We start from the raw sequence: 18766 nt of genomic DNA, 5'->3' as shown, positions 1-18766 counted from the left end.
ATTTACAGTGTGTTCCACCCCACAAAATCAGAATACACATTCTTTTCGGCTGCACACAGGTCATTCTCCAGAATAGACCACATGCTAGCTCATAGGACATATCTAAGTAAATGTAAAAGAACTGAAGTTACCCCTGTATATTATCAGACCATAGGGCAATAAAATTGGAGATCAATAACATAAGAAACCACAAAACCCCAACAAACACATGGAAACTGAATGACACCCTCTTGAACAATCAATGGGTCACAGAAGTAATTAAAGAAGAAATTAAACAGTTTCTACAAGTAAATGAAAATGCCAGTACAACATACAGGAATCTATGGGACACAATGAAAGCAGTTCTACACAGGAAATTCATAGCAGTGAATGCCCATATTAGGAAAACAGAGAAAATTCAGATAAATAACCTAATGGAGAACCTCAAGCTCCTAGAAAAAGAAGAGCATAACGAATCCAAAGCATGTACAAGAGAGGAAATTATAAAGATTAGGGCAGAAATTAATGCAATGGAGACTAAGAGAATGATACAAAAAATCAATGAATCAAAGAGTTGGTTTTTTGAAAGAATAAACAAAATTGATAAACCTTTAGCCAACCTTATCAAAAAAAGGAAAGAAAAGGCACAAATACATGCAATTAAGAATGAAAAAGGTGAAGTCACAATAGACCCAGCAGAAATCCAGAGGATCATCAATACCTACATTGAGAACCTGTACTCTAATAAAATGGAAAACACAGAAGAAATGGACAGATTCCTAGATACATACAAATTACCAAAGTTAAATGAAGATATAGAAATTCTAAATACCTCAATTACAATGAGTGAAATTGAAAATGTAATAAAATATTTACCAACAAAGAAAAGCCCAGGTCCAGATGGCTTCACTGCTGAATTTTACAAGACATTTAAAGAATAACTAACGCCATTACTCTTTAAACTCATCAAGGAAATTGAAAGGGAAGTAATACTTCCAAATTCATTCCTGGAAGCAAGTGTTACTTTGATTCCAAAACCAGGGAAAGACCCAACCCAAAAAGAGAACTACAAGCCAATCTCCCTAATGAACATAGATGCAAAAATCCTCAACAAGATACTGGCAAACAGAATACAGAGGGTCATCAAGAAGATCATACACCCTGACCAAGTCAGATTTATCCCAGGGATGCAAAGATGGTTCAACATTCATAAACATAACTAATCTTGACACAGAGTGTCTCCAACCCACCTAGCCCATGTTTGTTCCAGCCCCTGAGGCCCATGGGAAAAATAATAGGTATGTAAGGCATGTGTCAGAAGAAGGGGGGCAGACGTGCGTGGAGGAGTGTGTCCACAGGCTATGCCCTTGGCGAATGAGGACAGGAACACAGTCACGGGCCAGAGCTCCTATCCTCCTTTGTCTGAGCTCCGTGGACCCAATGCAATGGGATGGAAGTAGGGCACAAGCCATCCAGTGGACGTCTCTTCTCTGTCCTGCCAAGCGCTGGGTCTGACATTTCTTGGAGTACCACAAATCCCCAGTGTCTGGAAGTCTCAGTATGTTCTAGATTTGTAAAGAAAACCAGCTCAACCCTTTCCTTTGTTTTTCTATCACATATGGATCCTCCCAAATGAAAGGAAGTATAACTTTTGCTCTGCGGTGAAGCAAGATAGAGCCTTTGACGCTGGAAAATCCAATGGTGAATGAAAATGGAATAATTCACAGCTCATGAGTCTGTGCAATAGGAAAATGAAGGCCTAGTGTATCATTTATTAAATTGCTCCAAAGTGATGTTAGAAAGCAGGAAGAACATAAATTCAGCCTAACAGTACAGATAACCAGAGAATACCAAGCTAAGATACTATGATTCACTGTAATGGAATATATAATCGCTCAGACTGGCTTTCAATTTCTGATGTTTGCATATTCTGGGGCTAGAAGAAGAAGCAGTCTGTGAAATAAGCTAATGAGACTTGGATCACTTTGATAGCTGGTGGGAAGCTGATGATGTATTTTATGGATCTCACGTGTGACACATGATGATGACAGCATAGGAGGTAATGCTACATTGTGCATGGTGCACAGGAAACAAGACAGAATGTGCAGCAATGCTCATTTGGTATACAGATTCTTGAGAGCCAATTTATCTTCTGGAAGGAACAGATTTTTAGTTCACTGGGTTTCGAGTTGCATTCATTGCCTGAAGGATAAACAACCATATTCCTGTTTCTTCCAGGCAAATTCTTTTCCATGTTGACAACTAAGAAGTGACTTTTCTTCCATGCACATGTGTCCAAAACTATAGCACACAACAGAAAAACATCTTTTTCTTGAACATGCTTGAACCTCTCTAATTTTTTATTTAAATTGCCTTTCCTCCATTAAATCAGATTACTAGAGGATTGGAAAAAGAGTCCGATTTTTATTTAATGAATGTTTTCAAATGGATACCAATATGTGGCCCAGAGTACCACAATAATTCTTGTTCCTGAAAATTTGCAATATATATAGTCTCACAGAGGGTAAACACAGCTAGGAATGAACATCTTTGTCTCTTAATGAAAATCAGTTTTTGTTCATCTTTGACACTGCCAAGTCACACAGTGATGGAAATATTCGGGTAAGGTAGAGTCTACCTATCTTAGTCCTCTAACTAAGTACCGAAAGCTGGGTGATTTATAAAGAAAAGTTCATTTCACTCACGGTTCTGGAGGGCAAAGAGCACTGGCATGTGTGTGCAGAAGAGAGATTGGGGGAAGCTCCAGATTCATTTGTAACAGCCTCTTGTGTGGACTTCCCAGGAGGACAACACACTCCCATGGAAGAAGCACACGTCCCCCAAAGAGCTGCTGTCTCCTGGCCCAAACACCTCCACACCATTACCCTGGGCAACGAAGCCTCATTGTGAGGTTTACACATTTGTACCTAAATGCAATCCACCAGCAGGACCAGAGCCTTGGGCACTGACAGTAGGTCCAGTGTAGTGTAAATACTACCCCATGGTACACGAAAGCCAATCTGATGTGGTCCCCTCCGCACTTCCTGGCCCCAGGAGATGATGATTCATCTGGAGAAAGGCATCCATATGTCAAGCCACTGAAGAAAGCTGCTCAACTGGGGCAGGGCGTGACACAGCGATAGGCCTCGGGAGCTTGCCGGGGGATTCGGGGTTGGTACAAGCAGAGGTGGTGAGGTGACAACAGCATTTAGGGAACACTCACCTGGCGACCACATGCAAGATGCACCCAAGCAGGGCTGTCCAAGTCAGACAAGTTCCTGGGCAGCTGATGCATGGGTCCAAAACTGAGCGGGAGATGAGCTGGGGCCAGGCAGGCAGTGTGAGCAAAGCAGCAGGAACAGACACCAGCACGAGATGCAAGGAGGCGACAGATGGGCTGTCCGAGCATCAGCGGTGACAGGAGACACACTTTCTGATAGAACCTGGAAAATGAGAGGGCAAAAGTAAAAAGCTCATGTTGGTGACCAAGACAGCACAACTAGAAAGGCTTGCTGGTTGTGGACAGACTAGGTAGCTCCTTTTTAGACATCTTGAGTTTTATGTGAATATCCACGTCCCATCTTTAGACACAAGCCAGGAGTTAACAAAGCCCAGCTGGCAGCCCGGAGTCTGTGGTGGGAGTTGGAGCGTGATAACTAAGGCTGGGGGCACCATTGTTGCAGGACTGGAGGAAGAGGAGCTACAGAGCTAAAGGGATCAAGGGGCCACATCTTGCCACATTGTATGCTGGCAGAGTCATCCCACGGGGAGATGGGACAGAACGGAGAGGAGGAGGGGGCCCAATGCTCCTTCAGAACTAGCCACTCCCACAATAACCAGTCCACACCTGTGGTGACAGCCTTCGCCCACTCATGAGGGGCTGTGAAAGTCATCCCAGTGGTGATGAAATGTCAACATGAACTTTACAGAACACGAAGTAAGAGCAAAGTGTGTCACACCCTTACCAGCCCTTAAAAGCCCAACAAAGACTGTCAGGAAGCTGAGCAGATGATGGTAAGATGTAGCCCTTCATGGGATCTGTACAGAATAACCCACCTGCTGCATAAATAAAACAAATTTTTCTTTTTAATGTGTTCATGCGTATCCTGAGCATGAAGATACTACCCGGTAAAGGCATTATTCACCAATACATATTTGTTGAGTAACTGAGGAAATGGAAGGATGAGGAAGATAGGCATCATGGAATCCGTATTTTGTCACTTGGGCCATACAAATCCTTTACAGAGCAAACCACACAGCATTTCGCATTTCCACTGCAGAGGAGTGGGGTGAAATCCGGCCCGGGTCTGAGCCCGGGCTTCTACGGGCAGTGATGTGGCAGGACTGGAGAAGGAGCCACACTCTGTGGGGCCAGTAACGACTCCCTGGGTTATTCAAGTCATGGCCTTCGCTGACCCCCTGGTTGTAGATAACACGCTGTGTGAAAAGGCGCAGCTTGGCCCAGTAATCTCATGCTCCGTAGAATTCCCTGAAGCGCAGCGCATAGTCATTGTTTCATTTGAGGCCAACCCAGTATCTGTAGCCAATGTGGCTCCTCCCAGCTCTGAGCTTCAGATGGGTCCCCTGGGACTCTGCCATCCCAGAAAACACGGCGCTCTGGCCTCATGCAGTCCCCGCCACGTGTGAGGCTGCAGGGTCTCCCCAACAAGGGAGAGTGTGAGCAGAAAGGAGCCCTTTATTTCTCACCCCAAAGGAGCTCGCCCTCTTGATCTTGCCGGGTGTTTTTCTATGAGTTCAAGTTAATAAGCTGAGTCTGTCTTTAGTCAGACTTTGGCCTCTTTGGGTTGAGATGACTAAACTTTTGTGATTTCTCACTCCCGTGTGGTTAGATGGGTAGTGTTTCTGCCAAAAGGGGACAAAGTCAGTCCAAAGAATTCTCTTTTCTCATCAGAAATCCTGTCTGTTGTGCTCAGACACTTTGAAGCTTAGAGGGGATCTAGGAATCTTCTGGCCTGGGAGCCATGCAAACAGGTACAGGGTGATAGGATCCACAGACGGTGAAATGGGTAGGGGAGATCCACACAGTGGCAGACTTGATGCTCCACACAGACTCACAACGAAGGGTTCTAGATGTCAGTCTTGGGCAAAGCACATGTGTGCGCTGATTAGACCCCTGAGCCCACTCAGTCCCTGCATGGACAGATGGGAAATCTGAGGTCCAGAGGAGAGGGAGAACATTTTGCAACAGAAAGAATACTTCTCTGGAAATCATGAATCCTACGGTTCTAGATCTGACTTTCCTCACACTGAGTGATCTTGGGTGATCTTGGAATCTCATTTCCTTATGTGTAAAACAAAGATTTCCCGTAAGATCAGTTACATCCTAAAATTCCAGGACTTGCCAAGGTACCAAACTGGATAGCTGCAGATCCCCACATGGAGCCCTTCTCCCTGACAGAACACACTTCCACAAGACCAGGCAGAGGGGAAGAGCAAAAACCTCTGGAAGCCAGTCTCTACTTGTCCTGGGATTGCTGGCTGCTGGGCCAAGCTGTGAACAGGAAGGGGTGGGAGGCCTAGAGCTCCTGGGGCTTTCTCCCTCCTGCCCCCTGCTCTGTGGAGCCCCATGTGCCCTGGAGAGGGATTTCTGCAGAAGGGCTTGAATGCCCTGAGTGTCCCACTCCTTCCCATTCAGTATGGGTCAGTGATCACCGAAAGAATGGATCCAGTCAGAAAGAGATGCTGGGTTCCTCAGTTTTGTTTCATGTTTGGTTTGTGGCTTGGTTTGGGTTGGGGGGTAATTTTTAGAAAAGATTTTCATCCTATTGGAAGATGGAAAAGAAAATGTTTCTCATGAGCTCTGGCCCAAGCCCCATTCTCTTTTCTAAGGTTCTGCTATCTCACCTTCCCCTCCTAATAAAGCTGCTCCCCGAGTAGCCAGTGTGCACTTTGGCCCTAAAGGTACAGACTCTGTGTATCTCCACAAACTTACTCAGCACAATTTTCTTCCCAGTTAAAATTTTCCAGGTGCATTGGAATATTCTGTTCCTCAAAATGTCAAATTCATCCTCACATCACTACTTTACCTATGCTGTGATCTCAGCCTCCAAATGTCTTCTCCATTCTCTCCCCTAGGTCCCTCATGGACTTTCTTCCAGCCCTCAACCCAAGTGTCACAAAGAGATCGCTGCTCTAACAAAACCTCCTACAGAACCACAGTGGCAATCACATTTTTACTTTGTTATGATTATTATGATGATGTGCCTCACTAGTGGAGATCATCTTCTCTATTTATCTACTTTATATTCTCTGTGCTACCCCTTAATTGTGATTTTGATGGAAGACAGGTCCCTGTCTTGCCTTGTTTACCATAATATTCTCAGTATACAGGAAAGTGCTGGGCCAGGGATTTAGCTCAGTGGTTCCGGTGCCTGCCTCATAAGTGCAAGGTCCCAAGTTTGATCCCCGGTACCAAAAAAAAGAAAAGAAAAGAAAAGTGCCTAAATTTGTAGGAAGGCAGAATAAATCTTTGATGGATAAATAAATGATTTCTCAGGTTTCTATGGCTAATTACTGGGGGAGCTACACTTTGTACCAAAATCACCTGATTCTCATTTCTTTCACCTAAACTTTGGAGCCTCAGAGAAATGCCTTTGTCAGAGAATTATGTGAGTGAGAAAGTACAGTCTTAGGTGTGGGTTTCAGGGCAGCGTGCGTTATGACAAAGAGCAGCTGACCCCGTTCTAGTTGAACCTCGGCTACTCACTGACCTTGGCCAAACTAATCCATCTTAATTTTAGACAACATCTTAGAGATCACTAGGCTGACAGATTCAAATATGTTTATAGCATTGGAAAACTATTCAAGGAAAACCCAATATGTAAATCAGGTAAAACAATGCCTAAAGCAGAGGAGAGTTCAGAGCTTGCACTCTGGATCCACCCTTCGCTCCAGTTGAGGCCACCTCTGAAACACCTCTGTAGGACACAGTGCAAAACCCACTGAGTACCCCAGTTCCCCACCCAGTGCAAGAAACCCTAGAAGCAGGTGCTCAGTCGACTGGGCCAGCTGTTGGGAAGTTGTTAAAAAGTTCAACCTCTTATTGGGTCAGAGGATCCATTCACAAAAGCAGAAGCCACCCCTCTTCTGGTTCTGGGCCAGCAGTAAATGACAGAGACTGATAAGATCTGGCCCCTGTCTTGGAAAAAGACCAGCTCTAAGTTACCTGTCTTCTCTAGCCCTTACATAGCTCCTTGTAAATCAAGGATGCTGATAGTACTTATATCACGGGGTTGTTATAGAGATGGGAGATAGTGATGTAAATGACTTAGTACAATGTTTGGCACAAGGGAAATAAATGCTCAGTAAAATTTAGCTATTGTTCTCAGGGCCATCTTTGTCATCATGCTCACCCCCTCATTCCCTAACCACCCCCACCACCACTATTACCCCCCTCCAGGAACCTGCAGTTTACTAGAGGAAGCAGCTGGATACATTAGCAAGATGCAATTAGTTGTGATAAATCCTGCTAGAGAAGGCTATGTTAAAATTGTGCTGAACTATTAGCCAAGAGCATCAGGATATTAACTTACTCCACAAATGTAGGTTGCCCATTTATTTCTCCACCGTGGCTTGATGCTCTCTGATTTTTCTTGGCCAGGTGAGTTGGAGGCATTTATGCTCTCTAAGATCTCACAATTCACAGCAGCTTCAATACTGCCTGAAAACATGTTACAAATCTTATTTTCAAGCAGCAGTCTAGATCTACAATGGCAGAGTCTGCATTTGAACTGAAGCTTCAGTTCCTTTGTATAGGCTTTTCTTTGCCTGTATCACCAAGGCTCATGCCCTTAGTGAAAGGGATGGTGTACATAAAAGCACCATAGTACAAATCAACTGGGAATTTCCCAGTGGCTTCCAAATTCCTCTCCACACTGAACTTATGGGGCTCTCATAGACTTATAGAAGACTGTCCCTGCATGCCATCCTATTTGAACTCTGCATCAATTATTGAATGACTGAACCTTGAAACTATCTTTGTTCTACAAACGACACATGTTCTCTGTGAGCCTCAGGAAATTCCATTAAAATGATTTCTGCCTCAGAGGATATTCGAGTCCTTGAGCCTGCCCGGTCCCTGTGTAGTCATCTTTCAGAATTCAGTTTGACCCACAGTTATTACTCCCACTCTATTTTATGGAATTCTTTCAGCCAGCTACATGATTTAATGGATTTAAACACATCATTATTGCCATTATTTCATAGCTCGCATGCCTAAAATAATATATGACACATTTTTAAATGCATCTGAGGACTTATTTTTAAGTTTTATTATCTAGAAATCAATAAAATCTACTTGTTAAATCTTGCCACCCAGGATATCGAAGTCTTCTTGGTCCTAGGTGGAAGTTGGGTGGTCAAAAAAGTTTTGGGGGAATATACTCTGGGGTATATCATGAGAAGGTAAGAGCCAGACACCATGGGGGAAAGGAACCCTTACATATCAGTGGAGCCAATAACCTCTTAGGTGGCCCAACACAAAAACAAATGATCCAATAGTTCAAAGCCCACATCACAGAGGTGAACAATGTAAGCATAGTTATTATAAAATGCTCCTCCAGCTCTCCTGAGGGTCAGCAGTGAATCACATGTTGTTCCAGAAATATGAGGAAACTGGGGAGGGTCAGAGGGCAGCCTAGGAAGGCAGCATCACTAAGTCAGTGGGAAGTCATCCTCCAGGTGCCTAGACCAGCATTACCACCCTGTGAGCCTTCTTTTTGCTACAGAGAAAGGACTGCGAAGGGCAAGCAGTGGTTCAAACCATGGGGAGATGCTCCACGTGAGGGACCCTGTCGGGCAGCACAAGGCTCCCCTGCTGGGTCTGCTGGCTCCCTTGAAGGCTCATTCCACAGGTAGTTTCCTACTCAGCCCTGTCCAAGGAACAAAGCATGAGAGGCTAAGACTCAGAAAAGTGAAGGGTGGGTCTGTGAGATAAGAGCACCAGGCTGGGCTTGCCATAGAAGAGTGGTCCCTTCTGCCAGCCAAGCAGAGTTAGCAGCAAGTCCGGGGGTGACAGAAACATTCATGTAGCTGTGAGACAGCTGTGACCCCTGAACTTGCATGACAGTTCTCCCTGGTCCTTCCTCCTCTGTCACCTGCAGTGGCTGCAGCTGGGTACAGAATGAGGAAAGGTAAGGTCCCTAGAGTGAACTTAAAATATCTAATTTAGAAGTTTTGAGGTTCGCTGGGACTGTGGACTATTTGGAATCTGGATTTTCAATGAATAGGGCAAGGTGCCCTCACAATGGAGTAGACAAACAGGTATTTTCGTATGTTGAGGAAGAGAGTTTCTGCCTAGTATTTTCAAGTTCATCTGGTGTACCCATTTTAATTTTACACATAAGGAAAATTTTTTCAAAGAGGAAAGCCGTTTAGATATGTTTGTAATTCTGAGTCTTTTACTCTTCCATGCTAGTTAAGTTCATCCATGAAAGCCAGTCAAAGCATAGAGAATGGGTTAATTTTAATTGGATTGGTGAAATCAGCATCTTATGAGCAGGGTTATCATTCTAAGGGAAGAGTTTCACATTCCTTCTGACAAATGCAATTTTCTGTAACAAGCACTGTAGTCACACAGCTCAACAGTCCTTGCAAGCGCTCAAACAAATGTTTGGATATTTTTGCAAACAGGCTCACACAGAAATTTTACAATTATAAGGCAAGGATTTAAATTAAATTTCAAGGTGAATGGTATATAAATATTTGCTATATTTTCTCTATCTAAAAAAAGACTGTGACTCACCTAATGCGCTGATTTTCCAAAGCATGGTACCCTTCCTCTCTGGCTGTTGCCCCGCCCTGCCTCCCCACCATCAAGAACTAAGGAGTTGTGCCCCACCCTGGCTTCCGCCATGTGGGCTCTGCCTTGGGAGTCAGCCCACCTGAAACCATGACTTAAATTAAACCTTCCTTCTTGGAGCTGTGGGTGTCGGCATTGTGTTTCAGTGATGGGAAAGCTAATACAGGGAGGCTCCTTAAGGATATTTTGGAGCAAGAAGTGGATGCTGTGTGTGGTTTCATTTCTGGATGTTTTCTCTACAGGTCCAGGCCCACTGGTCTTTTGTACAGCTTCGGGAATACTATTCCTTTTCTTCTTTTCACCAGTTTCTTGACACAGCTCCAACTTCCAGCTTCTTTATCAAGAATGTGCCACCCCAGCTTGTTACTCCAAACATTTGATCTGCATTAAGTCTCTTGCAGTCAGCCAGAAGACTAGTTCTTTCCCAAGCCTTACAATCTTATCTTCAAGCTCAGCCCCTGCATGATTAGTGATTGCCTCATCTCATAAACAAGCACAACACAAACGAGGTTACTAGGGTAGTTTTCTGCATGTGTTCAGACTTCCTGGGTCTTAGCATGTCATCATAGTCTCCCTGAAGAATGTCTACTGAAAATTAATAGCACAAATGGGCAATTCGAGAGTAGGAAACACAACACAGGAGAAGAAGAAATGATCATGAAAGACAAGAGGCAGCGCAGCTATAATGGGAACCTCAAAAGCTCTGCGAAGCCTGGGAAGCCCCCGCTAACTTCTCACGTCAAAAGGCGACCTATTAGCCAGGCAAAGATGCTGCCTTCCACAACTTGTTCCGGAAGATCTGGAAGATTAGGAGGTGGAGGAGGAAGCTGATGTGGGTGATGGCGTGTGTGAGACAGAAGCCTCTTTCAAGAGCTTGGTCCACAGTGCCTCTGACCTTGGCACAGGCAGGCTTTATTGAGGGGTGCACAGGGTAATCAGGATGTCTCCCCCCAAACCTCCCTTCCTCCCCAATTTATTGTCTGGGCTGCAAGAAATGAGTGCAAGGTGAAAGTTGGTGCATCCCAGATCAGGCCATGGAGACAAAGGACAGGACAGGAGAGCTGCAACACACTTATAAAAGCCTGGCAAGAGAAACTGGAGTCCAGCAGAGCCTCTGAAAGTCTCTGGAATATGACTCAGAGATCAAAAGGTGAAGTGTCCTGCAAGCTAACAAATAAACACAGGGATGAGATTCAAGGCGGATGCTATGGAAGTTTAAGAAATCCTCAGCAGACACAGAGAGGAAAATAAATTGCTGAGTTCCACCTACCAAGATTTCCCATCGAGCGTGTCATGATGGGAAAGAACAAGGAGATCTTTAACAGTTTGAACTAATAAAACTCTGCTCTATCAACAAACAAGACAAGGTAGCATTGTAAAGCTCTCTGAATTGTAAGTGGTAATGAAGCAAATAAATAAAATTGCATTTTGAAAATTAATAATGAAATTGCCTACTTACTGCTACATTCATCATGTCAAGACTTCTAGGAAGCATCCTGCTAATTCCTGGCTGAGTATTTAATAATGTACCCTCTTTAAAAACATAGCATGTATATGGCATATTAAAAATCTTTTACCCTTGTCTTAATATAGTTTCTCAGAATTATTTCAGCGGGATACCTATGTGGCAAACTATTAGGATCCATGGAATATTAACTTGGGAACTGGTAGTCTGATTATATGAAAGCATCTACATATATATATATATATACATATATGCGGGAAATATTTAATGTCTTCTTGGGAACTACAAGGGTTTACAATGAAAAACACCTGCTAGACCTCTGAAGACAAATGAACTGGTCATTATTCGTGGTTTGTGGAGAATAAGGCAGACATTTTTTGCCTGGCAGACGTTCTTGGAATCCTTAGGAAAAGCTTCATGGTGCAAACTGATCGTCAGTCACCAAGCAACCATCTTTCACTCCTGGAAAGCACATTTGCTGTGATCGGGTCAGACCCCAACTCTACAGAGACCGATCAGAGCAGACCCACATCCAGGGTTCACTGACAGACAGCCATGAGAGTCACAAATGCATTTCATGTCCAGTTAATATGTGGCAATTTTAGAATAAAAATTGAAATAGAAAGTTAATAGGGGAAGCCGAGGTGGGAAGGCATCATGTAAAGGATAGGCTGGAGGAGAAAAATCATGAAGATCCTGTAGAAGGCCATGCACTGGACTTTTACACACCTTCCATAAATCTTAACATTTACCATTATGTCATATTGACTCTAATCATCCAGTGAGCACTTAAACCAACAGCCAAGTCTTGAATCAGTATGGTATGTGCCTTTCAGCAAAACTAATGTTTGACAAACGCACCTGGAAATTAGACTATTCCAATGGGGATGGAAGAACATGGAGCCAGAATTGACTTGTTATTCTTATGAGTGGATGGTGTCAGAGAATTTCAAGATATAAATCAGGTGATATAAATCCCCCAAGGGCTTATTATTGTTGCTACCCACATTAGCTTATCAGAAAATTCTGAGTAAGGCATCGTTCCTGAGAGAGGTATGGTGCAGAGTAAACAGTCAGCATGGGCTCTTTCTATCAGGGAAAAACTTTCCGAGGATGCATCCAGGGCTGCCTAATGATATGTAGGCTCCACTCAGGTCACTTAGGCAAAGGGGCAGCATCATGTTTAAATCTAGAAGTGCACTTTGTCCAGGGAAGTGAAGTTGGGGAGATTCCATGTTAGAATAAGAGATTCAGAAGAACCACTCATTCTGTCTTAGTCTGAGGAGAAAGTAGGCATAATTTTAACACTCTGAAAAACAAAAATCAGATGTTCAAATAAAGCAGATTCCATGGTGGATACATAATGTTTTGGTGGCTGTGACACACATTTCACATCTCCTGGGGTGTCCAGAAAATAGTTGGATGTTGAAAGCATGCACTTGGTTCTCTGCCACAGGGAATGAAGTAACAGAGAAGCAGAAAGAAACCGAGCCACCGACAAGAAACAGTGGGCAGTGGACTTCATGATGACCCGTTCTAAAGGCGAACAATCCATACTCAGGTCCATTGTCTTCTCTCTATTAGATAAATCCCATTAGCAAATAAGCATTCTGTCATTCCTTCCATCTTTAAAAACCAAATCAAATGTATTATCTGATCATCATATAGTAAATACATGTATTAAAATATCAGAGCATGCCCCATAAATATGAGTAACTGTTGTATCATTTAAAATATACCGTATCTTAAAATACATTTTTAAAATTGAGAAATAAAATATGTTTTTGTCAGTCACTTTCTCCAGTCTGTTTCTCTGCAAACTTCCAGAGTGACCTCTACCTGTGATCGCCAGCCCCTCTCCTCTCGCTCCTCCAGCGCCCCTACTCCCATCGACAGCTCTTGTCAAAGAGTTGCAAACAAGTTCAGCATTGCCAAAGCTGGTGGTTGGTCCTCAGCTTTCTGTCCCATCCTCCCCAGTCTCTCAGCAGCACCTGACACAGCTGCGGGCATGGGTCAGGTAGTAACCCGGCCCCAGTCACTCAGGGGCACTGCCAAGGCCTCCTCACTGGTCTGGGACCCAGCTTCCATCTTTACTTCCCCAAGGCCCAGGAGCGGAGGGACCCCTGGAGAGAGATTCAGATGTGTTACATCTCTGTCCACCACTCTATAGTGTCTTCATCCGAATAGAGCTCCGGCCCACCAGGGCCTGCAGAACGCTGTACCTCTTGCCTTCATCTCCTCTGTGCCATGCCTCCCCCACCCCACCAAGGCACCGCCACCCATCGCACTGGCCTCCTTGCCAAGTGTACCTCCAGCCAGGGCCTTCACACCTGCTACAACTTCCACCTGGAAACTGCTACCCCACGTGGCCACAAGATTCTTCTCCCTCACTTTTTTCAAGGTTTTGCTCAAATGTTATCTTATAAAATCTTCCTCTATCCTACGAAAGATGTATTATATACTCACACACATAGAAAGCTGTTGCTGTCTCTCAGTATTGTCTTTATTCTATACTTATGACCCTTTGTATTAGTCAGGTTTCTCATTGCTGGAACTAATACCGAACACCCACAATGTAAAGGAGGAGAGGCATAATTTGGCTTGTGGTTTCAGGGGATTTGGTCCATGATTGGTAGGCTCTAAGGCAAGAAAATCATGGCAGAAGGACATAGTGGAGCTAAGCTGCTCAGTTCATGGTGGCCAGGAAGCAGAGCGAGGACACAGCACCAGAAAGGAAGGGGCTTGGGACCAGATGAGACCCCCAAGGCCACCCCTCCGTGCCTGTCTTAGTTACTTTGCCATCACTGGGACAAAATACCCCACACCTACAACTTAAAGGAAGAGAAGTTTATTTTTGCTCATGATTTTTAAAGGATTTGGTCCATAGTCAGCTGGCTCAAAGGCAGGAAGGGCATGGTAGAAGGACCTGGATTAATACACTGATGGTATATACCTTCCAAAAGCCCCACTTCTGAACACATGAGGTTTTCGGGTCCATTCTAGGTGGAAACCATAGCAATGACCCACCCAGACACACCCAGAAGTGTGTTCCACTAATCCCCTGGGCAGCTCCCAGGCCAATCAAGTTGGTACAATTAAGGTTAACCAGCACACCACTTTTAAGATTGTGGATTACATACATGAAATGTGATAAGATATATATCACATTTAAATTTAATCATTTATCTCCTCCCCTGGGAATGAAAACTCTGTGACAAGAGGGACTTTATCAATATCCCTCATATCTAGAACTCTGTCTGACACATAACAAAGTATTCAAAACATTTTGGAAAAAACTGAATGAGCAGCATAGCTGTGAATGCTTATATGTTGCAACCATAAATGCAAGCTTAAAGTGTCACGGCAAACCTTTCCAAGTGACTGTGATCCGAGAGGAAGTTTTTCTTGGCCATCCACCTAAGCATTCTGCAGTTACAGTATATGAATGTGGAATCTTATGTCATGAACCATCAACCACAGGAAAAATTAAAATAAATCTCCAGCCACAAAGAAACGGAAAGTAATAATTAAGGGCTAGAAAAAGGATTAGACAATTAGTCATCACTGGCTTTGCCAGGGGCTGGTGAGGGAGACAGACCTGGGTTTGAGTCCCCATGGTGGATGTGAGCTGCACCATCTGGATCGCATTCGTACTCTCTCTGGGCTGCTGATCTGTAAAGGGCAGCGAAAACCGGCATTACTAGGTAGACAAGTCAGCACAGAAATCTACATGTAATACCATTAATTCCTCATTAATTCAAGGTTTACTGAGAGTACACAAAAGGTTGTTGAGAAAAACTGAACCAATACTTACATAAGATGTATATTCAATGAGCTATACACACACACACACACACACACACACACACACACTAAAAATCCATGTTTTCCAGAGCTTACTATTCCTGTACACTGAGGAGCAGGTAACCAGCATTTGCAGTGAGGCTAGAGCCATGGTCTCTTTGCTGATCTGTGGGTTCTGCGATGCTCCTTCTCTATATGAGGTTGTTGATCTGTGCTGGGATATCTTTTACTTTGTGTCCTTCCTCCCACAAGGAATCATCTTTCTTTCTTCTTCTTTTTTTCTCTAAAGGAGAAGTTTATGTAGGTCTACAGTTCCCTGAGGATTCAGTCCATGGTTTGTTGGCTACAAGGCAGAAACACCATGATAGAAGAACAAGGCAGAGGAAAGACACCATGAAGTCTTATTTCGTTTGTAGATTTGTTCAAAGTCTTCTCTGACTCTCAGATCTGCTTATTAATCCCAAGAGTGACTAAGTAATATAAAAATCCATAACAATCCCTTTCTCCTTTATTTATTCAACAGATGTGCAAAAAAGGCTACTGTGTAACAGACCTCATGGCAAAGTAGAAAACAAGACAAGCTGAGCACAGTGCCTCCTCTCTGGGAACTGGAGTCTAACATGTTTGTGTGTGTGTAGTGAGATTTATGAGTAAATATAGAGCTCTCTGCAACACACAGAAGTTCTATATCTAGACATAAAACACTAGGGAATTGAGGGAATGTTTCTCAAGCCTTATAACCATGATCCATAGTAAGAAATATGCTTTATATATTATAGTTTTCTATATTGTTGGTATACACTTACTATATAGACTTTATGACCTTTTGATCAATAATAACCTGCAGTTTGAAAAACAATGATCTTAAGTGAACATTAAAGATAAGTATCAAGTTGGGTGTAGTGGTACACACCTGTAATCCCAGCACTCAGGAGGCTGAGGCAGGAGGATTGTTGCAAGTTTGAGGTTATCCTGAGGTACATAATGAGTTCATGGCTGACCTGAACTACATAGTAAGACCCTGTCTCAAAAAAACTAAGTCAATCATTCAATCAATCAGTCAATCCATCAGCCAGCTCTGGAGTAGAGCAGGGATTGATGGTAAGAGACATGTTCCTGGTAAGAAAACATAATGCAAAACATCCCTGAAGCAAATATATATTAGTGCATTGTCTCTCACCCTTAGTGTTGTGAGGTGTTAGCTTTCTGTCACTATAACACAATGCCTGAGAAAATCAACTTATGTAGAAAAGGAAAGGCTTATTTTGGCTCATGGTTTCAGGGGTATCAATCTATGATTGATTAGCTCCATTGATCTGACCAATGGTGAAGCAGAAACATTATGGTGGAAAGGTATGGCAGAGGAAAGCTGCTCTCCTCGTAGCAGTCAGGAGGCAGAGAGGGGAAGGGGAAGAGAATGTGTTGGTGGGCTTCATCTTCTTTCTGCTTTTGTTCCAGGACTTCAAACCCACTGGATGTTGTCTCCCACACTCAGGGTGGGTCACCCCTCACCATTCGCTGTACCACATGCCAATCATCTCTAGAAACACCCTCACAGACACACTCAGAAAGTGTGCTCAACTAATTTGGAGGCATTTCTTAATCCAATCAAATTGACACTCGAGATGAACCATCATGTGTGATTATGATCAGCTGTCCACTAGTTTCCATTTATACTCCATTCTAGATTGCCTTCCCTGACTCTCTTGCAGCTAGGTTCCACATGTGAAATAGGCCTTGACAGTGAGCTGCAGTTAGAAGGTGAAAGAATTTGGAACTGAATCAGACACCACCTTACTGTGAATTATAGGAGGTTACAAGGAGAAGCAAGGTCTTAAAGACATATTATCTATGCAAATGGTGGCCAGGAACAGGATTCTGCTGTCTAATCACCAGCAATGGCTACTGAGAAGGAGGTGTGCTCCTGGTGGTAGCAGCTTCCTGACCACTGGATTGTGACTATGTTATTACATTCCTAATAATGGTGGCCTCTGATTTCTGCTCCCTTTCAATCATTTTGTAAGCACTTAGTTGCCTTATTAAATTGTATGTGTGTATTGGGAGAGAAAGGGCCAGGATTGAACCCAGGGCCTCAAGAATGCTAGGCAAGTTTTGTGAAACTAAGCTACATTTCCAGCCCTTAAATCACTTTCTTCTTAAACTACGTAAGCTGTGTTGTGGGTCCATTTTGCCAGACACAGACTCTGAGGTGAGGATTTATGTGCACATGATTTACTAAGGAAGTAATTCCAGAAGAAACCACTGAGGCAATGGGGGAAAGTAGGACTGGGAAAGGGAAAAAGCCAAGTGAGGGTGCAATTTTAGGTATAGTCCAAGCCTCAGCTAGATCCCACAGAAGTGCTCTGGAGATAAAATTATACCTCAGAGGCTGACCTAAATTGAGGAAGGATAGCTAGGCTTTCAAACCTCATACCATCTGTCACTGGCTACTGGCCCCAAAGAGAAGGAACAGAGGATGCCCTGTACTTACAAAATAGTGCAGGAAACTAAGAACAGTCCTCTGGAGAGGTATGAGTAGTTAAAAGAAAAGACTTCACTGGGAAGCTGAGGCAAAGGATCACAAATTCAAGCTAAGCCTAGGAAATTTAGTGATGGATCAAGAACCCATCTCAAAATGAAAATAAAAAGGGTTGAGTATGTAGCTGGGTTCAATCCCCAGCACCTAGAAAAAAGGAAAGATTTAAGGAAATCGGGGGAAGGACAGACAGAAATAAAGTGATCACAAGGAGCCAGGAGGAATGCCATGGAGTTCAGGGTCTTCTACAGGATGACTTCCGGTACATGCACTCAAATCCTGATGGATATCAATAGGAGCAGAAGTTCAAAAGTTACAGTTTACTCACTATTTTTGTTGTCATTGGTCATAAGTATGCACACTAAAAATGTTATTGAAGTTGAACCTGCAACTAAAATACTTGCCCAGAATCACCATCATACATGTAATCAATAGTAAGCAAAAACCCTAGATTCCAGCCTTTGAGCTTTAGATGTTTCTATCCCAAATGCAAGATTTGTTGAAATGTTTTCATTCATATTCATAGATATCTACCAAGAGAAAAAAGCAACACACACCTGACATTGCAAGGAGCTTGGCATCCTCCCATACCATGGGGAATGCAGCTGTATTAACCCCAAACTCTCCTTACCAAGCAGAGGCACAACTAGATTCTCCGGTGGGTTCTGGTGCATGCCCAAAGAAGCATTTCTTCTAAAACAGAAATCTAAATAATTTTATTTTCTACTTCAGAGCTTGGTGTAGATTTACTGTTACACAATGCACTTATTTCTCCCAAAGTATTTGTCCTTCCTCAAATCGTCAACTTGACATGCATGGTTTTCCCTGGCCAATTAAAAAAGTTAATAATTCCCTTCTCTTCTCTTAACCTTTAACTGTCAAGCCTAGCAAATTTGGATAAGACATGTATCTCAGAATTTTTTTAAGTAATTATGTTATTTATAGCAGAAATTCTTTTTGATATTCTGATGAAAATTCACACCAAGACTTGCTGACAAATATGTAAATAACATCAAAATATCTCTGGGATCATATCAATACATGACAAGAATATAACTTGAATATAACACAGCAGCTTGGTCTAGGTACTGGTATCTCAGTTACTGATGGCAATATATGAGATACAGTTGGAAAGTATGATGAATGCTTAAATTTTTTTAAA

The 18766-nt window shown here is 43.2% G+C and overlaps 1 pseudogene across 1 annotated transcript in view; it reads right to left on the bottom strand.

The window, feature by feature from the left end:
- The window catches only part of LOC147830557 (sodium/myo-inositol cotransporter-like), a 36955-nt pseudogene extending 18571 nt beyond the window's left edge, over positions 1–18384 (bottom strand). Inside the window, exons 1-3 of the transcript XR_015439049.1 lie at positions 18236–18384; positions 14863–14936; positions 3203–3422 (exon numbers count right to left, since the gene is read on the bottom strand). The product of XR_015439049.1 is annotated as a sodium/myo-inositol cotransporter-like (transcript). The remainder of the gene's footprint in view (positions 1–3202; positions 3423–14862; positions 14937–18235) is intronic.
- Positions 18385–18766: the final 382 nt, after the last annotated feature.

Source organism: Heterocephalus glaber, unplaced genomic scaffold (assembly GCF_053883595.1).
Source record: "Heterocephalus glaber isolate CG9 unplaced genomic scaffold, H.glaber_assembly_v1.0 deba00000122, whole genome shotgun sequence".
Classification (NCBI taxonomy): domain Eukaryota; kingdom Metazoa; phylum Chordata; class Mammalia; order Rodentia; family Bathyergidae; genus Heterocephalus; species Heterocephalus glaber.
The sequence above is the reverse complement of the archived record's forward strand: the minus strand, read 5'-3'. Positions and strand labels throughout refer to the sequence as shown.